Genomic DNA, 27,946 nt, shown 5'->3' with positions numbered 1-27,946 from the left:
GTAACTGCCACGGAAAAAGAGAAGGGCAGGTGTCTGCTTGAGCTCAGGATGTTTGCTGCAACACATCTACACTGATTCCAGGGCCAGTCTAAGAAGGAGAGAATCTAGAGCCCGTCGCGGGAGAGGACGGTGCAGCCTTCAGCCCGGTGGCAAAGCTCTCATGAGGGCGGTCCTGTGGACGGTGCTGTGGCAAGGCTGCCCGCTGGGCTGCACCGGGAGAGCACAATCTGCAATTGAAAGCCATGAGAAAAACAGAGAAGAAAAGAAACATCCCCTCAAAGAAGTCCAAGTTCGTAAAACATATTTCTCCCTAAACGTGACAGGCACAATCTTCATTTTTTTCTGTTCTTAAGTTAGCAATCCATCCTGAAAAATATAACAAATGTCCTGCTGCACACTGGCTTGTTTTGCAGTGATACAGAGCCCTCTGATAGCAAAAACACTTAGAATTTGTAAGCCTGAGAAAGATTTAATGTATTTTAGGAAAAGTTGCATTAAAATGCAACTTCTCTGAATAATAGTGATAATTCTCTTTTTATCATTTGGTATCAAATTGTAACCCAACAGTATCAAGGAAGCTGAGGAAACAAAATTAGATGAATAGCTTCCTCCAAACAGAAGGGTTTGGGGGTTTTAACTTCAAACTGATAGCTAACATTGATCAAATTCTACTCCTGATCACAAAAACAAACATCTCAGTGATTATAAATGGAGGTGTATGTAGACATTCATATGTACATACATATTCATCTACATACATATTTTCTCTGAAGACATTAGGTATTAAAAGGATGTTTGCTTTTAAGCATACAGCAAAATGTTTTGATGAACACGGATAAATGCCACTCTGCCTACGCTGAAGTGAATGTCTGAATGATTTTTTAGGACTGCACGTCACCCTTATGTCTACAAATATACAAACAGAATATATTTATTTTCAGTTAGCTGTTTCTTGTTGCTTACTATTAGCTTCCTAAACAAGCTCACAGCATGCTCAATAATAAAGAAAAAATACCATTGTAGACTAAAACTAGTAAGGATAATGTCAAACTGTATAAAAAGATGCATTTTGTGTAATATTCTTTTGGTACAAAAAATTACTTTGGCCATGATCTTTTCTGCCACCTAACATTCCAAATACGTTCACAGTTGCAACACTAATGCAAAGTAGAAAGATGGGATTCAAATTAATGAAGATAAGTTTATTATTTAAAAAAGCAAGGAGAAAAGGTCATGCAAATAGCAGACTTGGGTATCTCTGTTCTAGGAACTGATTACTGAAAGTGAGCAACCAGAACTTGCCAGATATTTACATTCTAGCCAAAACTCCAGGCTGATTTGCTGACAAGCTGAGACGTCAATGACAATGCCAAGGCAGCCTGCAACTCCTGGGCTCTGGTAATCAGGATTAAATTTTGAAGCTTTACGTCTAATAAGTCAACGTCTGAGGTGTACCAACTGCTTGGTGCTGGCTTGCTGATGTCCAGCACAATGCCTAATTCCCTGTAGCCTGCCTCTCCCTTCAAAGTCATCTCATCTAAAGTTTTGCTGATGGAGGTGACTGACAACTGGCAGCTAGGCTGGGGCTCTGAGCGTGCAGCTCTGCAGGAGTTGGTTCAGCTGTGCAAGGAGCCTTAGGAGATGCACTCCCGAGAGGAGCACTACTTTGTACAGATACCCGGCTTAATCTCCACACTTGTGGAAGAGGAGCAATTTCTGAACAATGTATTTACTTAATTATGCCTGTGGGTATCATTTTCACATTCTGCTTTTTTGAGGAAATCATCTACTTCATTTTAAAGGTGTAAAAATTGAACCTCATGAAGGTTAAACGGCTTGTCAAGAATTACTGTAATCCTGATTCTGACACTAACTAGCTGTGCCAATTTGGATTTGTCACTTCATTTCTCCAAGCCGCTCCTTCCCCGTTTGTAATGTCACTTCCAAACTTTATTTAGTGGCAAAGTGCTAATGTAAGTGCAAAGTATTACTAATCCTGTGCGCGGCAGACACTGGGATGTAATTCAAGATCTTCTGGCTCCCAGTCCTGTGCTTAACTGCAGATCTTGAGATCGCTAAGGACTCTCTCCCCCATTTCCACTTCTTAACGTGCACAGTTTCAGACAAACCAGTTGCTCGGTCTGTTGTGAAGCTTGTTAGAAAAAATATTTCTGCCGTTTTTAAAAGACTTTGACTTCTGGGTACTCACTGAAGATGTGCAACTTTTTAACTAGAGTTAACAAAAATATTAAAATGTTTTTGGCTAGTCCGGTTCATTAGTATTCTGCATAATTGGTAGTAGGAATAAGGAAATACAGACAGAAATACAAAGAAAACCTAAATGGGGATTTAAGGCTGTTGTTTTAATTGGACTGGGAGGGAAAAAAAGGAAGATATGACCTGCAGCTCCATTGTTTATTAAACAGATCTTCTTCCCGCCTCAGGTGCAACCTGAAAATGACGGTGCAACCTCCTTGCAGATTTTCACATTTCCAGCTATCTTGCAGGAAGCCACATTTGATCTTTAAGCAATGAACAATCAGGGATGCCGAGGTACTGCCAGAACCCAGGGTGAATTTGTGCCGCACAGGGTTATTGCCCCGTTTTGATAACAAGTTTTAATTGGCCTGCAAACTTCTTCTGTCTCATGGATTCCTCCTGACCTCCAAGTAAACAAATTAGCACAGAGCACACATTTGGTATGTATAAAATTGCGCAAATCTGTGTGCATTTCCCAAAAACTCAGCTAATTTGGGACTGAACACTTCCACGTGAAAACAGTTACCAACAACTTCCAGCACAAACAATCCTGTGCCAAGCAAGGACCAGGCATCTTTATTCCTCGTACACCTCTCAAATCCGTTCTCCAGAGCTGCTTTCAGTACTTAGGATGTTGTGCCACATACCACCATTTGTCATAGCTTCAGAAAGCAGCCCGAGTGGACGCCGCTCGTGCAGGAGGGAAGAGGAAAGGCATGCGCCCTTCCTGCCTCAGCAGCGATGCGAACACCCGCCCCTGCTGTAAATATAGCTGTGACACTGGTCCAGCTGAGGTCTGCCCTAGCATATTTAATTACAGCAAACACTATTTATATGTGGAAGGTGTCTGATTTTAAAAAACAAAACAAAAACAAACAAACGAAAAAACATCTGATGAGGATTGTTTTCCCATGCTTTCATTATAAATGGTTTTAATAAACACATGATGCAATGCATCACTCCCTTTTGCCCTGACTTTTATCAGTACATTCCATTCTCCTTTTGCGAAGCGTCTATCTTTTTCTAGCATTTGTTTCTTTGTATTTAGAGTGCAAGGTACATACATGCTTTGGCACAGGGCTATGAAAAGATGCGCTCCTACAAAGGAGACCAAGAAGTTCTTTATGGCTTACAACTCTGTCATTTTTCCTTGCCCTTTAGCAGTTAGTTTAACAGAAGAAGAAGAAAGAACAAAGAAACAACCATCAGTTTGTTATTGGCCATCAGAGCCACTATTTGTTTCTTTAGTTAAGCAGCAAGTATTGATTTCTGGGTCAAAGTCACGTTGCATAATTTTACCATTTTCAGCGCAGAAACAAGGAAGCGAAACCGACCCTCCATTTTGTCCTGAGAGTCCGCTGCAGTGCAGGCCCCCATGAGCTTCTGCACCGCAGCAAGCCGCGCACAGCCCTGCTTAGGGAGCTCGGACATGCTGAAGCCATGCGTGGAGCTCCCACAGGCTTAGCAAAACTCTGGGCAGTTTGCTCAGCAGAGGACACGCTTGGTGTGCGGCCGAGAAGGGCCCTGCCCTGGCTGCGTGCTGGCAAGCACAGGCAGCTTCGCGGGAGCGGGCTTGAGAAACGGGCTGTGGGTCTTTGGGGGATGCTGCGGCTCACAAGGAAAGGTTACAACTGGCCACTTTCTTGTTTGTTTAACTCCACCGGTTTCCTTATACAAAATCCTATTTACTCTGCTGCTCTTCTGTGGCGAGAAGAGTAAATATTAGCTTAATGTAGAGAATCTAAGTAACACTCAATGGAAAAAAAAATGTAGCAGCAGAGCAGGTAATAAAATGTGCCTTTAAAACAGATTAAGTGCTTTAATTTGATTATTAATAACACTGGCTTATTATGCAGTTGCATCCGGAAGTTCCAAGCAGGAACAGTGCTGGTATTTGGCATTAAACAACCTTCCCCGTGAGAGAGAGAGACAAAAGACAGGACAAAAGCATTACTGACATGCCAGTTTTAGACATGCCTGCTCGTCCTTCACCCACACCTGGAGGGGTGGCGCACCTTGCCTCCTGCCCCACAGCCAGCTCCACCAAAGCTTGAAACTGCCCTCAGCCCCGCGGCCTGCTCCGCACATTGGCATGTATGGCCGCGTCCGGCCGCGGCCCTCCTCTTGTGAGCGCCCCCGTCAGTGCTCCCAGTCAGCAGCGCCTCGTGCCTTAGCCTGGAAGCGAACCCCCGGTTTGTCTGTGGGGAGCGGGCACACAGCCAGTTCTCCACACGAGAGCCGCTCATCTCCTGGGGCTGAAGCTAAGGGGGGAGAGCAGGGCGGGAGTGCTTTGGGGCTTTTCAAGGTAAACTGAACGGCTGAATCCATAAACCAGGGAGACTGGTTTCCAAAGCATCGTCGTTAGCTTTCTCTTATGTGAGTTACCAATTTTTATTTTGCTTCTTGCTTATTACAAACTAAATTTATGGCAGTGGATTGGGGAGAGAAGATTTCTTCAAGATGCAGAACAAAACACTAAAATGGACAAAAAAGTGACGAGTTAGTATCTTTTGGGGAAGTTAGCTGTGATGTAATCAGTCGTGACATAACAAAATGAAACCTGCGCCAGAAGTGATAAGGCAGACCTTAACAAAGAGAAAAGGAATAATATATTTTTCTTTATTTTGAGATTCAATGGGTCATACTCAGCTGCTGAAAAAGCAGATGAAAGTGTAACTTCAATGGATTTGCATGTGCTTAAACCACTTGCAGTGGTTTGATCTATTTCTCAGTATCTTACAGAAACCGAGGACTTGGTTCAGCAGTACTCAGAATCAGCATGACTGCTGCCCATCTTAAACAATAGTGAAAAAACAGTGCTTTTAATTTAGAAGAAATGCCAGATTCGCTGTCATTCAAACCCACATTGGTAAACTAATTTTTAAAGCTGTTTTTTCTTTTTATTCAGAAACCTGCCATTTTTACATATTATACTCTTCATTCCAGGAATATCTGCCAATCATTCTGATCCTGCCAGCTCTTCTTTATTAATTGATTAACTACTGGAATAGTCTACCACTATTTAACAGACTTCTATGCCCAAATAATTACTCTGAAAAATAAATACATTTAACCGTTTCAACTACAACCAGAAATTCATTTGCACTGGCCACAAGTCATGGGTCTCCAAATACTGCAATATCCTACTGAACACAATATTTCCAAAAAAAAAAAGGGGGGGGGGGGGGCGGGGGCGGGGAGAAATCTGTATTCAGTGCCCTCCTGAGATAAAGTCCAAAGCCACTGGGCAGTCCTGGCCATGGAAATGGAGGCAGTGATGCTTTTGAGAAAAGAATAAATCTTCACAGAAAAAAAAAAGTGAGAGAACAATGAGGAACCTTCTTCTCTAACAATGAGGATGATGTCGAAAGAGAAAGACGACCTATGGTGTAGTTCCCCATCTCAGTAAGACATATACATTTTACCTAATACCTCCCAAAACGGATAATGCATTAACACCTCGTCCTTTCCTCTTTCTGAAGGCTTATTTCTTCATTTCCCTCAGATTGGCACCAGCACACATGTTCCCACCGAACACTGATATTTTGACATTAAACTCAAACTATATGAAGATTCCTGGTTTTAAAATATCAGTTGAATGCAAGGGAATATTCTACAGAGCTGCATTATTGGTGTGCACATGGTCATGCTAAGTGGGAAGACCTAATGACAGAGGTCAGTCAAAGCACAGGGAGGTCAGGTGAACAACTATTTATTTAATGACTCTGAAATTACTAACTATTCATTTTACAGAACATCATTGCCATCCTCCCTGATGGCAAAGCCAACAGAGAGAAATGTTCCAAACCTCGTTTGGGATTTATCTTTTTTATTATTATTATTTTAAATTAAGATATATTCCAAGTTTTCTACAGCTCTGATGCACGCTTTGTAAGATAGGAGTTCACTTTAGATTAACATAGATGAAAATAACTAAGGTCCTTGTAGGAAGAAAAATGTAGAATTTCTTAACACATAGAACAATGTTTAAGCAGTACAGAGTAAGCAAATTCACACATGGGAACAGCTGAAGTAAAGTCTAAATATATATGCTTCATTTGAAAATGGTACTTTTAAAGGAGTTCAGTGGTTTCACAGACTAAAGAGGTAGCATGGGGAGTGTAAAGCACTCCAGGGATTTCAGATGGAATCCCACTGTGGTTTATCAAGTGGGGAATCATAGCCTTAAAAGAAGTGAATTTCTAGGCCTTGACTTGCTGAGCAATGAGGTAGCTCTTTGGATGAAGTACCCCATGTAGGAACAAAAAAAATCCACATAGAGAACTCCAAGTAGTGCTGCAAGATTACTGCAAAGCCAAGGCAGACCTGCAACTAGATTGGAGATCCATGTTCTCTGATAGCACCTCACAGAAAATACGAACTTGGTGTCCTAAAGGAGACAATAAATGGACACTTCATCTGTTACAGAATGCTACTATGTGAGAAGTAATATAATATTTTAATTCAGCACAGTAGTTCGAAAGAAAATTTTTGGAAACAGATTTCAGATGTTTCTCTCTAAACTAAAATGTTGGACTACTCTGATTTTTTTTTAGTGCTTTCCTCTTGGAATGTATATTCTCATCTGACTTTCCCTATGGCTCAGTTGTACTCAAATATATTTAAAATGTTGCTCTACTAAAAGAATTAACTTTCTGTTCAATAATATAGTTTGAAATATTATCAATGCTTTATAGTAAAGCTATAATTAGATGAAAGAGTCAACAAATATTGTATGAGATGTTAGAATGACCACTTTCATCCCCAGTCACACTGCTCTTCACATCGTTTCCTGTGCTTTCATTTCCTGTGTAACAGCCACCGTCATTTCAGTGTATTTGTAGACGAAAGCGAAATGTCTTCTCATCAAGGGCTTTTCTCTCCTGTTGTCCTCCTTTTCCTTAGAGTTCTTCAGGAGGCTCAACTATTTCCAGTCCCACAAGATGAGGGGAGTCCACCTACTGCTACTTACATTAGAATTCATCCTGGCAGTTCCTGCTCATATGACTATCCTCATTTTTAAAAAAGGCTGCTCTGAAATTACACATTTCTTCATCTCTAAGTGAAACGCTGTGTTCTGACTGATTTGACAGGCAGTGGCCTCGGTGGTGAAGGTTGTGGAGAGAAGAGGAAGTAGGAAGGCATGCCACCCCAGCCTACCTGCAGGCTCCCAAAGAGCGATGGTTTCAGTGGAGAGCCAAGGGCTAAAGACTGGGGGAGCCACGTCCGTTTGTGTTATGTGGAAAAACAGGGATATTGTCCTATTCACGTCTCTGTACAGCATAATACACTCATCTGTGACTTACACAGAAAAGATACATATAAAAAACAGACAAATACACTAAGTTCACTTTAATTATAATTTTCAGTGGAAATGTTATTTAAAAAAAAAAAAAACCAAAACTTTTATATTTATTTTTAATGAAAACCAGTAATGAAAAACATAAATAGTGTATCCTTTAATGATCAACACAATGACTAATTCCACTAATGCTGAGTAGCATGTGCTGAAATGATGGATTATCTTAAAATATAATTTTACTAGCTCTGCTATGTAATTTGTTAAGCATTTAGTAATAAGTATGTCTAATAAAATATGAAAAAAATATTTAGAAAATGAACCATAATTTTAATATAATTTTAATTAATGGGAGTGCAATTGCAGTGGTTTAAATTACATTCCCAGTGGTAAAAAGCCTTTCAAACCTAATTTGTAAGCCAAGATGGTGGCTTTAATGACTGGCAGCAAAGTTTCTTCAACAGATTTCATGGGGCATGATCCAAAGATAATAGGTTTTCAGCCCAATGACAATCCAATTACAATGCCAATCAAAGCCAACTTCATGCACTCTAATTATCAGATTTAGCTGTCAGTTCAAATACAAACATAACACTTTTATTTAAATAAAAATTTAATTTAGAAAAAAAGAAGACTTCATGTGTGATTTATTGAGACTGCAAGAGCAATCTAACTTATTTCTCTAGTAATATAATAAAATCAGTCTTGTATTAAAAATGTGAAAACTTTTCATTCTCCTGTATGTGCTATGCTGTATTATTCAGGAGTTAATTTAAGCAAAAAAGCATAACATAACATGGCAGCAGATATTTGCAGACTAGAAGTACGTTAAATAGAGTAGCAAGGTTTCAATGAGACAAAACTCCAAGTGAATAAATGACAAAACCTAATTAGTTTTTTACCAGTAATCAGGAGAAGCTATGTTAAGACCACAACCCATTTATGTAGCTCTATAGCACAAAATCTATTGTAGCTCTTTTCCCTTCTCTGTCTACTTCTGTGTATAATGAGTGTGTAAATGCCTTTTATTATGTGCACGTGCTTATTTGTATACACACAGAAGAAATATGTAAGTTATAAAAAACCACAGAAAACGTTACGTTAAAATAAATTTAATGTTCCAAATATAGGCATCTCCCAGCTGAAATAGCCCCATGATACCTACCAACTGTATTCTTGCTGTTATTTTCTCTCTCTATCAAGAGTTATTATTTATTAATTAACATAATTACAAAGATCTTAATATAGGAAGGAAAAGCTAGTTCAGAACTCTATATGCTATAATACATTACAGTGCAATTATCAACTCAGGCTTGGTTGAAACAGAGGTAATTGTCCTATAACATATTTAACAAATATAACATCCTGTCTCTCCACAACTAAAAAACACAGGAGAAAAGAATTACAGAAGGAGCAATTATTATACCATTCTTTAAGAATGTGAACTAATTTCCACTCGCTTTTTACTTCCCCTGTTGTATATCAGCTCCTAAATGTTTGATAGTTTGTTGGCTATAGCTAGCACACCAAGAGTATTAGATTCTACAGGCCTTTTTCCTCTGTGGATTCAAAAAAATATATCCACTGCAGATCACAGAAGTGATTCCTGTATTCCAGCTGACAAACAAAAGACGCTAGGTGCAAATGCTAAGAACAGTAATGCACTTATTGACAACCCAAATCTTTGAAAATCATTTCAACAGCTTTCCCTGCATCCAAACAATGAAACTGAGTTAAAAAAAAAAAAAAGTAATTGTTAGCTTGCCTTTACTCACATTTTATTTTAATCATTTACATTACTCCTGCATTTACATTACTCCTCCTCCATTACAGAACTCTTCATCATAAAACTCAAGGCATGCCAACCTCGCCTTCCTACTGCTTTCCGTTATCTAATTCCCAATACATTTCATTCCTCGCTCTCTCTTGCTGGTGTCCATTACATCATTCTTTGCTACTGCAAGGGACTCAACCTCATGACCATTACGTAAGTGCAGAGAGGAAGGATTTCAGGAACTGGAATAAATTGGAAAGAGAGGTGCCACGTTTATATATAATTCAGAGATGATCATCAATCTGAAGATGGAGCTACCAGATCTTGAACTCACCATCGCTTCTCGTGATTTGGGGGTTCTAAGTAGCCACACAGTCCTTGTGTTTGAATCCATAATGACTTCAAAGTTCAGCCAGCAAAGAAATATAAAATCAGCTGGCAGAGCCAAGTTCAAAAGTGTTACATTTAAAATGCTCTCTGGAGATAACCACCCAAAGACAATCAGCTTCCCCAGTTGCTGGCCTTTTTTTCCCTCCTCTTTGGCAACCATCTTGCAATACACTGAACATTTTTAGAATTTCTTAACTCCCCTCTGTTCTGGCTTGGTCCGTGCTTGGGTGAAAATACCCTGCAAACTATCACTTTTGTTCAAACTGTCCTGGCAACACAACACAAACCATTATCATCAGTAGGATATGATATGATATGATGTAAATGTGGTATGGATAAATTCACATGTAAATGTGAAGGATATGATGTAAATGTGCCTTCCTCCATTGACATTAAAAGGACCTAAAGAAAATGGTGAATCTATCTCACAACTTTGTTTTCTTGTTTTCTTTTTATCCAGTCTAAACATTGCTGTTAGTTGCTTTTGAGGTCTGCAGTATTTTATACAGAGATAAATGAAAGAAAGCTTTAAAAGTAATAAGATTTATTTATTTATTTTATAAATTCTTCTGTCTTGTCTAAGACTTTTTTTTATTTTTTTTCTGACATGTTGCAGTTAAGAGGAACTTTTTTTTGGGGGGGGGGGGGGGGGGGGGGGGAACAACAACAACAAAAACTAGCCAGTTCCTAGAAGCTATTAAAAATGTTTTCCAGGCTAAAGAGTTGTGCCAAGAACAATACTAAAATTCATCATGGATTAAGATAGAAAAGATATATCAAAACATGCCAGGAAATTATTGGGCTAACCTATTTGAATGGAAATTTCTGAAGTGAAAGACTTCCCTCATACAGCATGTATAACAAGAATTTGAAGTTTGTTAGACTGATGAATCAGAAACTGACCCATGGATGTCTTATGCCATATCAACAAAGCTGGGTATTTTATTTCCTGAGGACAGGTAAGTGCTGATAAACTATTTCAATGCACATTTCATCAGAATTTTGCCAGCTTGCAAGTGACAGCACATTTAAAAAATTTTTTTAAATGGTTAATACATTTGCATATATGCAAAATGAAAACCAAATTCAACTAGCTAGCTTGGACTAGGGGCTTGGAAACACTGTTTTCAAATGGGTACAATCACACCGCATCATCACTGCTTGTAAAAAGCTGCCCCACTGTCTACTTATATCTTCATACCTACATATTTCTCAGTATTCTCAAGGACTACTGTGTGTACTACATAGGGTGCTAAACTTGCGGATTTACAGATTACCACCCTTTTCCTTCATTTTAAAAATGAGACTTGAATTCGAAAAGCAGAATACAGTCTGACCTGTATTCCTAACTTTTTTTCCTCCCGCTTTGAGGACAATGTCCTTTCACAGAATAAGGCGACTTTTTATCAGCTTGACCTGGCTAAGAGAAAAATGTGACACAGATTTATAATTGTAAACTCCTTTCTGATTTTGATGTGGATCCAACTTTGCAGTCCTTATTCAGGACAGCAGAATGAGGTCTTCAGTGTCTAAATAGTGAAGATCTAGAGCCTTAAAAAAAAAGCTGCAGTAAGCAATTGCAAGTTCTAGACAAGGGTGAACTGGAAAGACAAGGTGGGGGGGCGCGGGTGGAATGTTACTCCATTTCATTAAGATAATGCAGTGGGAAAGGTGAATAAGTGAAAGAGTGCATGTGCATGAGCGAAAGAGCTCAGCAAACATTGTTCTTAAATTAGATGGATCCTCAGTTGTGCGTTACCTTGCTTGCCCTTCAGGACAAGCAGAGAAGCAAAGGAGGTAAATTCTGCCTTTTTTTTTAAATAAAAAAAAAAAAAGAAAAGAAAAAAAGAGAGGAGGAGAGGAGAGGAGAGGAGAGGAGAGGAGAGGAGAGGAGAGGAGAGGAGAGGAGAGGAGAGGAGAGGAGAGGAGAGGAGAGGAGAGGAGAGGAGAGGAGAGGAGAGGAGAGGAGAGGAGAGGAGAGGAGAGGAGAGGAGAGGAGAGGAGAGGAGAGGAGAGGAGAGGAGAGGAGAGGAGAGGAGAGGAGAGGAGAGGAGAGGAGAGGAGAGGAGAGGGATTTTTTTGAGTATGCTCATGACTAGTAAAGGAAGGTCACTTTTCAGTAAGTGTTCTTTGAGATCTGTGAGTAGTGATCACATACAATCTAACCAGGACATACTTGTGGCTCATCACTTGAAACTCACAAATTTTCCTTTGTTCTTCCCCTCCTCCTGCTTGATATGGGATGTGCAAGGGAAAATGTTGTGGCCGATTTCATGTTTTGCTCAGCTACAGAGGACACATCTGGAAGGAGGGAAAAATTGATGGGGAAATGCAAGATATTTGTGGACAAATGAGAAGGAAAGAAGTTACTGCCTAGTAGCCAGCATTCTTCAACCTCCAGTTACCCCAACTATTGATTTACCCAGGACGATCTTCATAAAGAGAGACACTGCACCATTGCAGTGCATGGACTCTTGGAGCATCAAAGGACAGTACTTGCAGATGGAACTCCTTTAGCTGCACCTGAAATCCAGATTTTATCCAAACCTGCCGCAAGCCATTGCCTCAGCTCTGACAGAGCACACTCCCATCACCCCGAAGTGCTCCACCACGGCAGCTTCCTTAAAGTCCAGAGGCAGCCTACAGCCCATCTGAACGCTGATTGCATGGTATCTGGTTATTGTATTGTATTGACTAACCAGTGAAGGAGTTTGGTAAAAAAAAAAAAAAAAAAAAAAGGAACTTCAAAGAACATCCAGACCTGTGAGAATGGAACTAGTAGATAACCCCTGAACTTGATTTTGAGCTTGCTTCTCATCCAACACTAGAAAAAACAACAGAAAGACAACTCTCAGAAGCACAGCCCTTGCTAAGACAACCCAGACGGCTGCTTAGACTAAGGCATCTGACGATGGCATCTGATGGCACACAGACCATAACTAAACTGGCACCCTGAGCAAACCTATTACAGGAAAGTGAAGTGAGCAACAGCCAAGTGATCCTCCTCAACCGGGGACCAAAATGGAGCTGAAATGGGGACGGGCTTTTGCAAAATTAGAACTTTTTAAAGATCTGTATGTATATATATATATATTTCCTGCATAAGGTAGCTCCCACCAGTGACATGGCCTTAAGACGCTTTCTGGTTAGAATATCTCTATCATCAAACTCTCTCCCCAGCAATGCACAACAGAAAAGAGACCAAGAAAAAGATAATAAGAAAGGCAGTATGAAATTATGGTTTCCCATATACGATAAGAAAAATAAACAAAACAAAAAACTGGCCCCTCACTTATCTGGAAAGACAGATTGAAACACACACACACACACCCAAACCTTCAAGTCTTTTCCTGGATGCCTTATGCTTTGTACTTGGAATGCACAACACTCTCTTATCATTATGGTTTCTATCCAGACGATTTCCATTTTCAGGGGAAAATGCATCCGTTTTCTTGTCAGCTCCCACTGGCTCCAAAAGCCAGAGTAATTCTGTTGACATTATCAGTGTTTCAACAGGGATCAACTTCATCTATTTCACTGAAGTATATAATACTATTTTTAAAAAATTTGGGCACATCTCTAATTTAGGAAGATGTGTATTGGTCTATTACACTGGAGATATGAGTGCAAATACCACAGGCACATGGATTTATGCTACTTCTTTTGGACAGAGAAACAAAGCAGGCCAAGCCCTTTTTTTCCTGTTGCTTTACACTGAAATCTGTGTGAATAGGTTATAAGTTGTTACTTGGAACCAGATGAAGTTTCCGACTTTTAAAACCAACTGGAGGCTGTAGCAAGCTTTCTTCCCTGAAACGGGATTTCAGGTTGCCCAGTTAAACCCTTTTGTCAGCTCTGAGAGACTCAGGCTACTTGTGCTTCAGGTCGCAAACTCCCATGTTATTGGCAAAAATAAGATGATGGAAATGTAAACATCTTACTTATTATATGCCTGTTCCTTCAGCAAAACAGAGCTTTAGCCTTAGCAAGCCATGGCAGTATAACACATTGTAAAAACAGTAACAATAGCAAAAATTATTAAACATTTATCCCTCCCATGAGTGAACATCTGGCATGTATCAAAATGCTGCCTTGGGGATTTAGCACCAGAACCTTTAAGGTTTTATGCGACAATGCCTAGAGAGGGCAATAATAGAGCATATTCCACATAGGTTTTTTAATCATTGGCCTCTTGAAAATATCAAGAGCAGAAGTTGAACCACATATCACTTTATAAATGAAATGTTAGCATTCTCATTTGTGACACAGGAAAAAAAATATCAACTGTATTTTTAATTAACTAAAAATAAATTTAAAACAAACAGTGAGGAGAAAAATACAGAATATGATATTGCAGATAGCAAACAGATGTGATGGAGGTTCTCTTTTCAGGTCTTACATGAAGGAGGCATTGCTAAGGGTAAGGACTCTTTTGACCTATGAGTTTTTCAGATGGTTTTCAGCTTGCTACTTCTGCAAAGTTTTTTCCCTCTTACCTCAGTCTTAGGAAAGCAGCAGGAAGCCACTAAGAAGAGCCAGTCAAATTTTATGTCCCAATGAGACAGACACACACAATAACTGTGTGACAGCTCCTGGACCAGCCACAGATGTTCAAAGACTAAAAGTCCTCATAGCCCCATACTAGAAATAACCTCAGAACAACCACTTCCAACAGAGCAGTGTATTTCCTTGCAAGCTGGGGACTCCCCCTACCTCAGCAGGAGTCACCTGCTGCATCACCACGTGCTGTTCCCCAGCCCATGCACAGCCTGGGGCTCGCACCCGGCAGCCTGCTGGGAGCACGAAGCACACAGGTAAAGCAAGCTCAGGGCCACTACTGCCCTTACATCTGAATTTCGTGTTCGTGCACGCACCACGTTCTGGAGGAGATAACGTACATGGAGGTGTGGAAATTGTACCTTTAATCTTTGCTTTTAAAATATCTGTAGAAAAAGCTAGGAATCCATTTCTTAATTTCTTTGAATCTTCCAAGAAGCTCTAAAGCAACCACCTGGGAAGAGGGAGAGGATTGGCTGGGGCATGTGGGTTATGGTTACAGAGGTCTTCTTTTTTTGTACAGGCAAGACAAAGATTTATGTAATGCAGGGAAGGAATGCATGTAATGTGAACGATATTGGAGAGCAACAGAGAAAAAGCTGATAGTGAAGATTAGAGTGCAGGGCCTCATATGGATCAAACGTTGGGTCAAGATACAAATGCGAGAGGGGAATATAAAAGGGTTTGTCTGGACTCTTGTTAGAATAAGAAAAGATTGGAGAGCTGTATACCCATTTTCTCAAGTGGCACTTCTTTCTTTAATGACATCGCTTTTTTTAAATAGAAAAACTTGGAAATGTTGATTAACATTATTAACAAGGCAGCGTCCCCCAGTCACATCATAACTAATCCTGTTAGATTCTTGAATAAGCAGCACAAAAAAACATTTCTGATTGTTTGGTTTTGCTTCTTTACACTATTTTTAGTCATTAATACTGTTCGTTAATTTTTACTACATATGTTAGTATTAAAAATGAAGAAAGCTCAGCTAATTATCTCATCCAAGTGCTTGTATGATGTCTTTGGGGTTCCATATAGACTCAAGAGTTTATTTTCTTTCTTCATAAAGGAGCCTAGTCTGCTTATGCATAGACGTTCAAACAAAATGTTCTAAAATCGTGTGTTATGGAGGACATACTGGAAAAATATATTTATACAGTGAATATAAGCTAGCCTAGTGCTTTCAGAGCATTTCTTGGTGGCATAAAGGACTCTCCTTACAAGTTCACCCCCTATTAAACCAATGGTGGATTTGAGACAAGAGAGCAAAGGATGGTAGAGAGCAAAGGATGCTGTAGTGGAGAAAGGGCGGAAAGAACCTGATGAACTGACAGCCCTTGATGATAAATAAAGATCACAAAGAGGAAATTACATTCAACACAGTGCTCACCCATTGTTTAAACAAAACAACAACAACAAAACATGATATTCTATAAAGTCTAGGAACATCTCTTTTGAAGATCAGGGCCCAGGATATGTTGCTATCAAAAGACAGCGCTATAAAAGGACAGGTAGCTGGCGATAGACTACACTAGTGGAAAAAGTAGAAGCACTTACTCTAGTGTGAGGTTTTCCTCAGTTTTTCCTAGCCACAGGAAAGCAGTACTCCCATTAGCTCTGCAAATACACTCAGCTATTTCAGTGCTATGTAACCTAAGTTTAAAACTGTATTTGTAGCATGAAATGAAATTATGATGCCAAAGTAAAATAAACGTCGAGCGTACTCAGTCAATCATCTGCATCATTCTTTATGACTCTCATTTATATTTGATATTGAATTGCTCACTTTTTAAAATTCAAATAACTCCCTCATCGATCTGGCCTTGAATGATTTTACTGAACATATCTTTTTAGTATCTAACACACTGTGATTTTGTTCCACATATGTTGCGCACTAGCTGATTCCATCCTAACCTCACAAAACATATTAAGCTTAATAAATATATTTATGAGAATTACTTTGTATAGTCCTTATGCAATCAGCCATGCTGTGTATGATAGCCCAAGACGATGAAAACCCATTGACTTTTTGTAGCAAATTAGTCTACCACCTAATCGGTGAACCCTGCTAAGCTTTTGAATTATGACGAGAACCAGCAGCTCAGTTAGAACACTCAAATGAATTATATCAATTCATAAACTTGTTCATGTCCAGATTTCATTAGCCACACATTAACAGCATTTTATGTTTATTACTGCTCTGACATAATCTATAAATAACTGAAATGCTAATCATAGTGTTCTGCCGGGCATCATCATTTAATCATAAAGAGATACATTATTATAAACTATAATAGATAATAACAAGTCTGGGTCAATGGCCGCATATTAAAAGATCACAATTATATCCTATAAGGGTATGTACCTCATACATTTGGTGACACAAAGGTCCATATCTAATCACTTGCAAATGTTTCCCCTCTGACATACTTACAGTACAAGGTGACACAATTAAGAAAATACGCTTGTAAAACAGGGCAATCTTTGAGCATCAAAGTAAACAGAGAACAATTAATAGTGAGGGAAAACATTATAGCATTTGCCAATGGCAGTTCTATTTAACTCTTCATTTCTGGGTTTGTTTCTCTACTAAAAGAAATTATAATCACAGCCATGGGAGAGCGTGCCATACAGAATACTGACATCAGTGCAGCAGCTACTAGGGATGAGCTAAAATGCTACCTATCAGGCTAAGAACATAAAACAAAAGATTAAGTTTGCCTGTCTTCTTTCACAATCCTATTGCCCACTCCAGTCTATTCCTTCAATGACCTTGTGTCATAAAAACCAGTACGATATTCAAATACAGCCTGCACGTTTCCTTTTAAAGAACACAGACTGACTGAGGCTGCCCTCCAAGTTCATCCTGCAGTCCCCGTTCATGCCGAGGCATTAGGACATTAGAGGTGCTGTCTTTTTTTTATTTCTTTTTTTTTTTTTTTCCCCAGAACAGAGAAAGGGTCTAGATTGTATGTTTAACGTAAAAAGATGATGGAATCAGTAGCTTACTGACTGATGGCAGTTCTGTGTTTTTACTGAGGTAAAACCTCCTGGCAAAATACCAGTCACTAAACAAATAATTTCTGCGAGGGATTTATCAACTAAACTGGTTCTAAATGGGAAATGAGTCTGACCCAAGGACCACGAATTAATTGCAGATTATTAGAATAAAGTTTTGGGTTTTTTGTTTTGTTTTGTTTTAATAGAGAATTAGACTAATTTAAAGCTTTAGTTGAATAGGAAGCAGAAATGTAGTCTGTCATTGCAAGCACTTGCACCTCATAGCTCAGGGTGAACTGAGGGAGATAAAGAAAGGAATGTAAAACACTATGGAAACCAACCTCTGGAGACTTAATATTCTGATCAGCTCACCTCCGAACATCTGGCTCTTAAATGTTCAAGCACAAAAACAAGAGAGCTAATGAAAGCAGTACATATTATCTCTCCCATCAATGTACCTCACAAACACCTGCTAAAATTAAAACAAATTGAATCTTGATTGCTGATTAAGTACCCCTTCTTTAGCTAGATATTCTGTCATTATTTGCCCTGGCGCACAATGCATAAACTGATGAAAAGCTTGTGGTGGGCTGCAGCAGCAAAGGTTGGTAAAAGACGATTGAGACGTAGATGCATGCAAATGGCAGCACATTAACTTTATGTACTCTAGCCCTCCAAAAGTTGGGTTAGACTTTTTCCTCATTTCTAGGGCAAAAATTAGTTTCATTTAATAAGGAAAAGACGTAAATTGAATTTTTTTTTTTTTTCTCCAGAACGTTCACATCCCAGGGAAGAGTTGATAGATGGGCCTCACAGTATTTACTAACACCATTGCCCAGCTACTGAGCTGAAAAATAACTGAACAGTACTACTATACCTAGTGTGCTTTTTAGACATTATCAAGTATGTGCGAAGACTTTCAACCATTTATACGTACATGCCTGTGGAAAAAAAAAAAAAGAACAAAAAAGCTGTTCAGGAATGTCTGGCCTCTATTTATCTTAAATAGATGCTTAGGCAACGGCAAGAGAAAGGTTATATAGTTTACTGCCAATAAACTAGGGGAACGCTCTGCTTGCACACTTCAGGCAGGATAAAAACATCCATTAGGATTTTCATCACACAAATATAAATACCCTCCTACGTGAACACTGATGACAGATGTGTGGCTAATCTACCATGTTAACTTCATTTGAGAAGTCGTGGTTTTGTTCAAACTTTATTAGTTAAACTTGAATTGATCCCAGTACATTTTAAGTCAGTATTTAATCTAGCTTAAGTATGTTTCCAGATATCATAAACTCCTAAGACATCATTGTGTTTACTATATATATGTGTATTCATGTAAATTTCACTGTTAAAATAATCAACTTTTATTTGACTCACGGTTCTTCAATAATCAAAAAAAAAAAAGAAAAAAACCAGCAACATGACAGTGTGTAAATCCTTCTTAACAATAGCATCTACAAAACCTGTTTCTTGACTGACAATAAGGTCATAACAGCACATATGTTTGGCATATGTATTTCATCAATGGTGATTATAATGTGAACCAAGAATTAGCTTCAAAATGATGGGTTACTTAGAGATCTGGAGGAGGACATTTAAACAAAAGAAAAGAAATGTCCTGAATCACTTACTATAGCTTGACTTTTTTTTCCCCTTATTGCATTCTAAATTATTTAAATATACTATTAGACATCATATTGGAAAAAAACAGATGTTTTCTAATTATGAACTGATTTTACAGTGTGATGGTGTCACATATTTAAATTACAAATACACATTTTTAGCATTCCAGCTGTGCTTTACAAGAGTTTAATTTGCTTCTTGTGATATGTCACATTGCACCTGCCTTTTAAAACTCCTATAAATGTAAAACATTAGTCAAGCACAAGTATTAAGACATGCTGATGAATTCTGAAGATTTTGAACATCTTATAGAAGATGAAATTTATATAAAGATTTAATAATGAACCAGCTAAATGTTTATTTAAAATAACATTTACAAATATTTTAGAGAAGTACCAAATGGGACTGATGACTTGTGTGTACGTACATAGGCAGTACATAGAATTGCATTTGTGCTACTCAGCTCCTTTCAAATACAAGCTATTCTGCAGCAATCTCTAATGAGGTTAAATACTGATAATGCAGTAAAATGCTGTAGGAAGCCAGCCATGCCTTCAGCCACTACACACGCGCAGACATGGACATTAGCTGCGGTGCTATCACTGGGAGGAAAACTGGCCAAAGCACAGAAGTTGTGTGTACTCCTTCAAAACAGCCCATCAGTTCCGGCCTTTCCAGCTGACAAAACTAGAGATAAACAGCAAAGATATCAGTCTAATGTCTCATGTGAAATGTGTTAGAATTATTTGCATTAGCACTGGCTGCTCGCATGAACCTGAATTTCTAGTTTTATCACACAAAGTGCTCCCTATTGATTTACATTTATTGCTCCCACAAAGTATGTGTGTGGGTATCTGTGACTCCATACGCAGAATCCTATATGCATTTAAGAGGCTATCAATATCTAAATAAGAACAGGTAGGTCTTCATGTACTTAATATTTATGACAATGCTGTTGATAAATTATGGCTTGATATTATATTTCTGGGAATAAAAGAGCAACAGTTTCTAGGAGGGTAGATTTTAAACTTTGAAGTAATTAGTTTGTGATTCACAGCAACATGACTTGATACAGTGGGAGTATACACAGCTATTTATTGCCTTGTATGCTCCCTAGAAATAACTATTGGTTTCGATTTGTATGCAGGTATAAAAACAGAAAGAAAATTCACGGAGCAAACATACAACTGTTGATGCACCTTCTAATCCTGGTCTTCTAACAACAAAGAACGGAGAAACCTTTGAAGTGCTAGTTGTCTTATGATTACAATGACATATTAAAGAATATTGTAGACAAACACTGATGCTCCTTTAAAGCTAGCAACTAACTGCACACTTTCTAAACATGCAGAGATCTATTCATTAACCGTCTAACCCTGTCTCAAGTAAATCAAAGGAAACTTCCGCTGACATCAATGGGAACTGGAACAGGCTCTACCAATACACTGCAAAACTCATCGTAGCAGTTAGTGCTAGATCCTTACTGCTGAGTGGGGCTGGTAGGAAAGGGACCAGCCTCCTCTTCCTGCCCCCTCGAAAACACATTGCACTTCCACAGCTGCAACAGCACAGAATCACTTCTCCCCAAACTAGACAGCAGCCTTATCTGCAACCTTGTCTGGCACCCACAAAACCCTCAGCATGCACACCAGCTCTCCACCCACGTGCAATGGCATGGCACAGGGAGAAGGGAAAGGAGGTCAGGTAAAGCCCAGTGGGAGACATGACAGCGAGACAGCTGTAGTGATAAAACTGTGCTGTAACATATTTTAAAATGTAAGATTTTAGCAGCTGCACATAATCATACCTGCAATCCAAAAGCTTCCATGCGTTTAAATTTATTTGTGAATAAACGTGAGGGCATTTGGACTACACGAAGAGTTATAAGTCCTTTGGACTCATTTTACAGAGACATTTTCAGGGCAAGGCTGTGTTACAAAACAGAATGATTCTTCCTCAGGAGACCTTTCAAAGATTCCTACTTGAGTTTTGACATGCGCTTTTTGTTTCAACACTGCATGATGCTGTAGTCTTTGTCATACACTGCAGTGTCATAAATAGGCAGATAGAGATCGTGTATGCTTTGCTAGAGATAAAAAGTGGATGGTCTGCAGATCTCAAGATTTTCAACCAGTCATTAGGGAAATTACTTTTGCTTCTCTGCCATGAAGTTCATTGTACATGCAGCAAAAATTCTATGCTCTGTGTAGGTTAAGTCATTTTGCAGGAAGTTGCACTTTTAGCAATACACATACTGGGGTAGAAAAATTGCGCTACATGCATCTTGATTTTGTATCACTACAGGAAAAAGAATAGAATCTTTACCTCTCATTTGGTACAATTAGGTTTTTTTTCCAGACTTATTTTTTCAACACTTAATGCAATCCAAAAGCAATTTTACTTAAACAGAAAATTCTCAAAACTGTCTGAATTTTTCTAGTCTCAGGATTTTTAATTGCCAGTAATACTTTAATTTTTGTTAAACGTACCAAGCCAAATTTACCCTAGTTGAAATTACTCATGTAGGCTATCACCATATATCACATGCTTGCAGCAAAATAATTAATGAGAGAAGACAGTTAGGATAAACCAAGCCCGTTGGGTAAGGTAAGGTAATCAAGCTTTTTTTTTTTTTTCCTTATTTGAAGGTGCGTTATCTTTTTACCCTGCTTTATATTGTCTAAAAAAAAAAAAAATACATCTGCAATGGGTTTACTTCATGCCAAATAAAGGATGGATGAGACTCCCCCTCACTGCTGCACCGACAGTCAGAAAAAGCATATGTATGTATAAGAATGGAGATGCTGATACTATGTCAGGTGTTACTACAGAGGAAACTGTCTCATTCAATTTGCCACCTGTGTATTTTACCTATCTCAACTATAAAACAGAGGAAATATATGGACCTGCCTTGCAGAAGGCTTTAAGAGCCACTGATTTATATATACATATATATGTAACTATATACACACACATATCGTATTTCAGATACATGACAGATAAGTGACATTTAGATGCTACTGTACCTGCCCTAATTCCCTGTTAAGTCAGAACTTCCTCATTGACTCCATCTGCAAAAAGTTAAGTTTATGGTCTTTCAGAGGTACAGGCATCTTTAACTAAATGCTTGCTATGTCGGTTCTTAAGAAAATATAATGAAAATGCAATTTTATTTCTTCTTCCAAAATTTGGCACATGGGAGTATCACAACGCTAACTCTACTTTTCCACACTTTTATTAAAATAATAATAATAATAATGATAATCTTCAGCACACACATGTTCCAGGAATGCTTTGTCTGGGTTTTCATGCTATTGCTTCCTGTATCGTGAAAGTAATATCAAATAGAAAATATTTCTGTTCAGCAACTTCAGCAACTCTAAACTAAACGAATCTATAGTTTATTGGCTTTCAATGCTTGAGCAGGTTAAGAATGTGTAAGCAAGAAAGATTTCATTTAGAAAAACAAGTAAAATGTCCATGATACCAACAGAGACATTAACAGAGATTAGGCCATCTTCATAAACTACTTTTCAGCTGCTAGATTATCAAAAATAATGAATACCACCAATTAAAGGAAATGATTTTTGAGATAAAGAAAATTCATTTTTAACCCAGTAATAGCTCATGGATACAAAATTACATGATAAATAAAAGTGTTTTCACACTTTTACTGAAGTATGCATTGACCAACACGTACTTTAGAGCAAATGGTCATTAGGTCACACTCTTGTACACGGTATAACTATTGTGAATTTGGAAAAAAAAAAAAACCTCCACTAAACTAACATTCAAAATTTGGCTTACAAAATATTTGTCTTTTTCCACGAAGCAGGCCTCAATAGACACCAACAATTCTCAGAAAACGGTGAGAACTGTACACAATTTGAGAAGATGGATCAACCACCCAAGAACCATTCAGGGACCATTTAAAAACATTTTAACAGGGAAATTATGATTACTTCCAAGCAAGTCAGGAAACTATCAGAAGTACTTAGAAAAATAAAAACTGTGGCTTAAGGTAGATTTCATTCTGTGAAAGGAATAGATACAAGTCTCTCTCACTTTTGTCGACATTTTTGTAGACCACAATATTGGATGAAATCATTTAGCTTTTAATGTAGCTGGGTTTTTTGTTTGGTTGGTTTTTGTTTTTTTGCTTTTTTTTTCCCCGAAGTATATTTTTAAACATCATTTCTTTTATTTTAATAGAGATCAATACCTTCTGATTGAAAAGGCATGTGAAAAAGTTGTTTCAAGTTTTTCTGGTATTTTAGATGCTTCAAAATTTTACTCGTGTCACGTTACTCTGCTGAACTCTTTTGAATCACCACCTCTCAGCTGGTCAGAAAATGCACTGGATGTTTTCTGTAGTTGCTTCTTAAGAGATCTCAGAAGAACAGCCTCCTACCAGAAGTTTAGCCAAGGCATCTATAGAGATAATTTAGCTCTGCATACTTCATTTTAAGTCCATGAAGTAGTCGTTCAACTGAAGTGGTCTCTGCAGAGGTGCTTCAGAAGTACTCTGCAGCAGGGAAGTGATCCATAGCATGATCTGCCTTCTGAAGAACTGGATTCAGGGTTTTTCCCCCCGAAAAGGCATCTGTCAATAAAGAGGCAGGATTGCCATTGATGTCAAGTAGCATTGAGAGGTTGGAATCAGGAAACCTGTGGTGATTTATCCCTATTGAGGGCCTCAAATGTATTGAAATTTCAGTCAGTCTGTTAACAATATTAACCTTGAGCTGGTTGGGAAGGAAAGATCAAAACAATGGTTTACAAATTGAAAAGAAAGCTTCATTTCAGGGGGAAAAAAACAGCACGATGCCAGTAAAAAGTTGAGTATTTAAAGTCACGATGAAAGAGAGATTAATCACTTTACAGTGTGGATGACAAAATACCAGAAAAATACAAAGGTATTAAAATTACCATTCTAAGAAATTTTAAGATAGAACATGAAAAGAATAACCTAGAATTTCCAAAGCATTCGCAAATATGAACCAATTACTTATTATTTCATTAAAGTGGAGATAGGAAGGACCAATTCTTAAGCCTCAGTGTTTGCCTCCTGGGGTCCTAGATAGCTTTTCTTGTCAAATTAAGGGGGGGGGGGGGGGGGGGGAGATAAATAAACATGAGAAATTAAGATTGTCTAGGTATATGAAGGAGAAAGGAAAAGAAACAAGGAAATAATGTTCCACAATTATTACCAGAGCTAAGAGAAACAAAATTACTTGATCATAAATTCAGGATAATCTGGTTTTCTTTATGAGTTTCCATTTTATTAATGAAAGGAAGGTAACACCTTAGTGTACCCGGATGAATTAAAATGCCTATTTGTAGAAGCAATCCTCCATAGGGGTCTTTAATAGAATCTGTGAACAATTCTGGAGTTAGATAATTTAGCTGTAAAAAGGCAATATTAATAGCTCACCTCTCTAGGTACACAGACCAGTCTGGACAGAAGTAAAAAGAAGGGAATATTGGCATGAAATACTGTGCTGCTTATTTGCATTATCGTTACCTCCATGCAGCCAAGAGGCTTTGCAAGCAAGCAACTCTTTTTAAAAAGGGGATAAAGTCAAAAAGCACAAAAATCAGTAAATTGCCTATCTGCCTTGTTTATCAAATTCAACATACACCTAGAAAGAGCTTTGAACAGAAGCAAGCCTGGAACAGAAGAGCATTAAATACCCACAAAGACCAGCTTTTATTTATTTGAAAACTGCAGCAAGTCTGCTTTAGAGCAAACTTCTCTGAGCCAGCACCAGCACTGAGGAGCAGATCCCCGGCTGGTGCCAACAATCCTATTTACAGCGCCAGCCTCACCCAAGCCGTTCACAGCAGCTGAGGATCTGTCCCCAAAGGCTCTCAGCATTAGCTCTATTCAGCTTAAATCTAACAGCCTCTGGTCAGACTTCTGGGGATTTCTTTTCTGCTGTTTTGTTCTGTGCCTGATACGTGGTCTGCTCCTGTGGTCTGTGAGAGGTTGGAACACAATACTCTCTCTGAGTCCGCAGTACAATACACGGGGATACTATTTCACAAGGGTTTGGGGTTTTTTCATCTCATCCTAAAATAAAAAAATAAAAATCTTCTCTTAAATATAATTTTTCAAACACCTCGATTTAACTCCTCAGCAGGATTAAACACACCTGAAAAAATATCCAGGCATTTTGCAACTGCATCAGCTCTGGCAATGAAGTTCCCAGAAGTTTTCACAGACTGTCCTGGAAAATGTATGTACCTCACAAATTTAACTTTAATGATCTCTATCACACTGAAAAAGAATGATTTTTGATGCTGCAAAATATTTATATGGCTTCCTAACTTTAAAAATAGGGTTGTCCTCATTAATTTTAACTTATTGATAGAGAATATAAAAAAATATATAAAACAAATCTTCCTTTACTGTTTTTGAACAAATCTGACAAAGATATTGTTCATGAAAATCCTAATCAGATCTTACTAACTGCAGTTACATCCTGCATGTGTCAGACTGTCTCTGAGAGTAGAAAGATGGAAAGATCTTGAGACAAAACAGTTCAGCCCACCTATGGGTACCTGCTACTGTCTGTAATATAGAAGTATGATAATCTCAAATTCCAGAAAATCTTTTTTTTCTTCTTCTTCTTCTTCTGTGTAGGTTTTAATGATATTGATGCTCACACGTCTCAGAGAACAGGGCTGCAGGAGGTAGAACATTTCCTTACACCGGCCCCTGGCAATCTTCACATTTCACTAAGATCAAAAGGGTGACTGGTGTTGAACCATGAGCAGAACCACAAAACCACGTGTTTACTAAAGAACTGTAAGAAGAGCTGCTTGGGAAGTTTCAATAGAAAAATATTTTCCCTTTAGAAAATTGGGTTTTCAACTCAAGTTACTGTGGATGATGAACTGGAAGAAGACAGGAAGAAAGCCAACTAGTTTAGCCTGCCAATTTTTCTGTTACATGTAATAGTAATTCTGGTTCATTTTTTCATATTCCTTACCTGTTTTTAAGAGAACTCAGCCTTTCATGATGAGACTGCCCAAAGAAAGAAAAAGTCAAAAGAAAAAAAAAGAAGTCAAAGAAAGAAAACAGACACAGATCAAGAGCACACACCCAAATACTTAAGGGAGCCACATATAACACATGAGGACAGGAAGCCTATGTGGGACCATCAGTATATTATTTACAACTCCATGTAGACCTCAAGAAAATATAATGCATTACGTTAACTGAATGATTTTGATTTTCTCCTGAAATATTTAGAAATCTAAATAATAATAATAAATCGTATAGTTCATTAAAAAATATCCAACCCCTATCTTCTGACTACACCTATTCACAATGCAAAGTATAGGCTGCTACCTCAACCGAATATTAAAACAAATGTTCTATTAGCATAAGAATGGTACTGACAACCACAGAAGTCACAGAAGATTTCAAATCAGATATGACTACAAACAAGCCCTCAAAACTCGCGAGTGATCTTTGATATACACTTCAGGAATTTCTTATTTCACAAATATTATGCAACTGCACCACAGGAAAAAAAAATCTAACATTCCCAATAATAGTTTAGTAGAAACCAAACTAGATTTGGAAAATTATGAAAAATGGAATTTTATTCTATGGGAAAGGAGAAGGTGACAGGTATGGCTTAATCCACATAGAAATGACTTTCAGGAAAATCTGTTATTACGGAGCTTGTGCACACACAGCAATGCAACCAGAGAATAAAGCCCGTGAGTCAAGCCTCCTTCCGAATCCCAACATACAGGCTATAGAGAGCTACTATCAGGTTGCAATGTGATGGATCCATTTTTGTGAATAGACAGGTAAGCGCAATAAGTCTGTCTTTTTCTTTTTCCTTCTTATTTTAATGTCTATTCGGTCTTGTTATTGGGCTATTATATTTTGCTATTGCAGTTTAAACCTTTTATCAGAAATAAATCTTGGAGTTCTATTATCTTGTAACAATTCTGTAGGGACAGGCATTTTGAAAAGCTGAAAGAGATGAAAATGAGAATGAAAAGAACTTCTCTTTTGCAGGCCACTATTAAAGTTTTCATACTGCTACATTACAACTGTAACATAGTATCTTTAATAACAATTCATTATAATTCCATATTAAATAAGGAATATGCTATGCTACATTAATAAACAATTCTGTTTTGCTAGCTTTTAAAAAGCATTGAATTGAAATTGCACATTATTTTAGCATTATCCTGCAGCTGACTTACAACGACTCAAAGTTTCTTGATAAGCTTCTCATTTGCCTGAGACCTTATGAAATTTGGAAATCCTTTTGATTCTTTCTTAAATCTATTTTTAGTCCACATATGGTCACTAACTTACTCGTGAAAAAAACTGACATGATTTAAGTGGTCACTGGTTTTGTTATTTTTAAATGGTAATATTCCAAGAAAGGAAGATAGGGAAGAAAGAAATGAAATGAATGAAACTAGCTGTGAAATCTGAAGGAAGCCTGCAGAACTGCAGAAACATAAGGACTCTGTTTCTCACTGAGCCAGCATCAATGATTCATTAGCCACTTGCTAAAATTCAATAATCAGTTCATGAATTGCTGAGTTCAACCATTATGAAAACAATATACAGAATCAGTAAATAATGGCCTCTGATGAATCTGCTGTACTGTATTCCTTTTGAAAGAAAAACAATAGAAAGATCCAGAATAAAAGTAGAAAAGGGAAGCAAATGAACCCAATAAATCATATGGAAGCCTAACTTTGTACTGCATATATGAATTTACTCTGTGCATCCAACTTCTTTATAAACTCTGTGTACCTGTTTTTCTAAAACTAAGCTCATTTTCAAAACCTTAATATCAGCTTCTGTTATAACACGCTAATTCTTGGAATTAAAAGTGGTAATTTAGAGGGCGTATGTTGTTTAGTTTTTAAAAACTGTTCTGAAGTCAGAAAATTCTCTCTTTATCGAACAACAACAGTAGAAGTATTTGTCACATACAGCAGTATGCTCTCACCTTAGTGCCTCAGAAGAAATCCCTTTGGGCTCAAGATCT

General features: G+C 38.0%; 1 protein-coding gene and 1 long non-coding RNA gene across 2 annotated transcripts in view; one reads left to right on the top strand and one right to left on the bottom strand.

Moving 5' to 3' along the window:
• The window catches only part of LOC310897015 (uncharacterized protein), a 547,020-nt gene that overhangs the window by 323,039 nt on the left and 196,035 nt on the right, over positions 1 to 27,946 (bottom strand). The window lies entirely within an intron of this gene.
• LOC310897019 lies at positions 23,530 to 25,823 on the top strand. The gene is made up of 2 exons (XR_014581992.1): positions 23,530 to 25,150; positions 25,558 to 25,823. It is a non-coding gene; the product is annotated as an uncharacterized lncRNA (long non-coding RNA).

Source organism: Anser anser, assembly GCF_964211835.1.
Source record: "Anser anser genome assembly, chromosome: 3".
Lineage (NCBI taxonomy): Eukaryota > Metazoa > Chordata > Aves > Anseriformes > Anatidae > Anser > Anser anser.
Note: the sequence above shows the minus strand (reverse complement) of the source record. Positions and strands in the feature narration are given on the sequence as shown.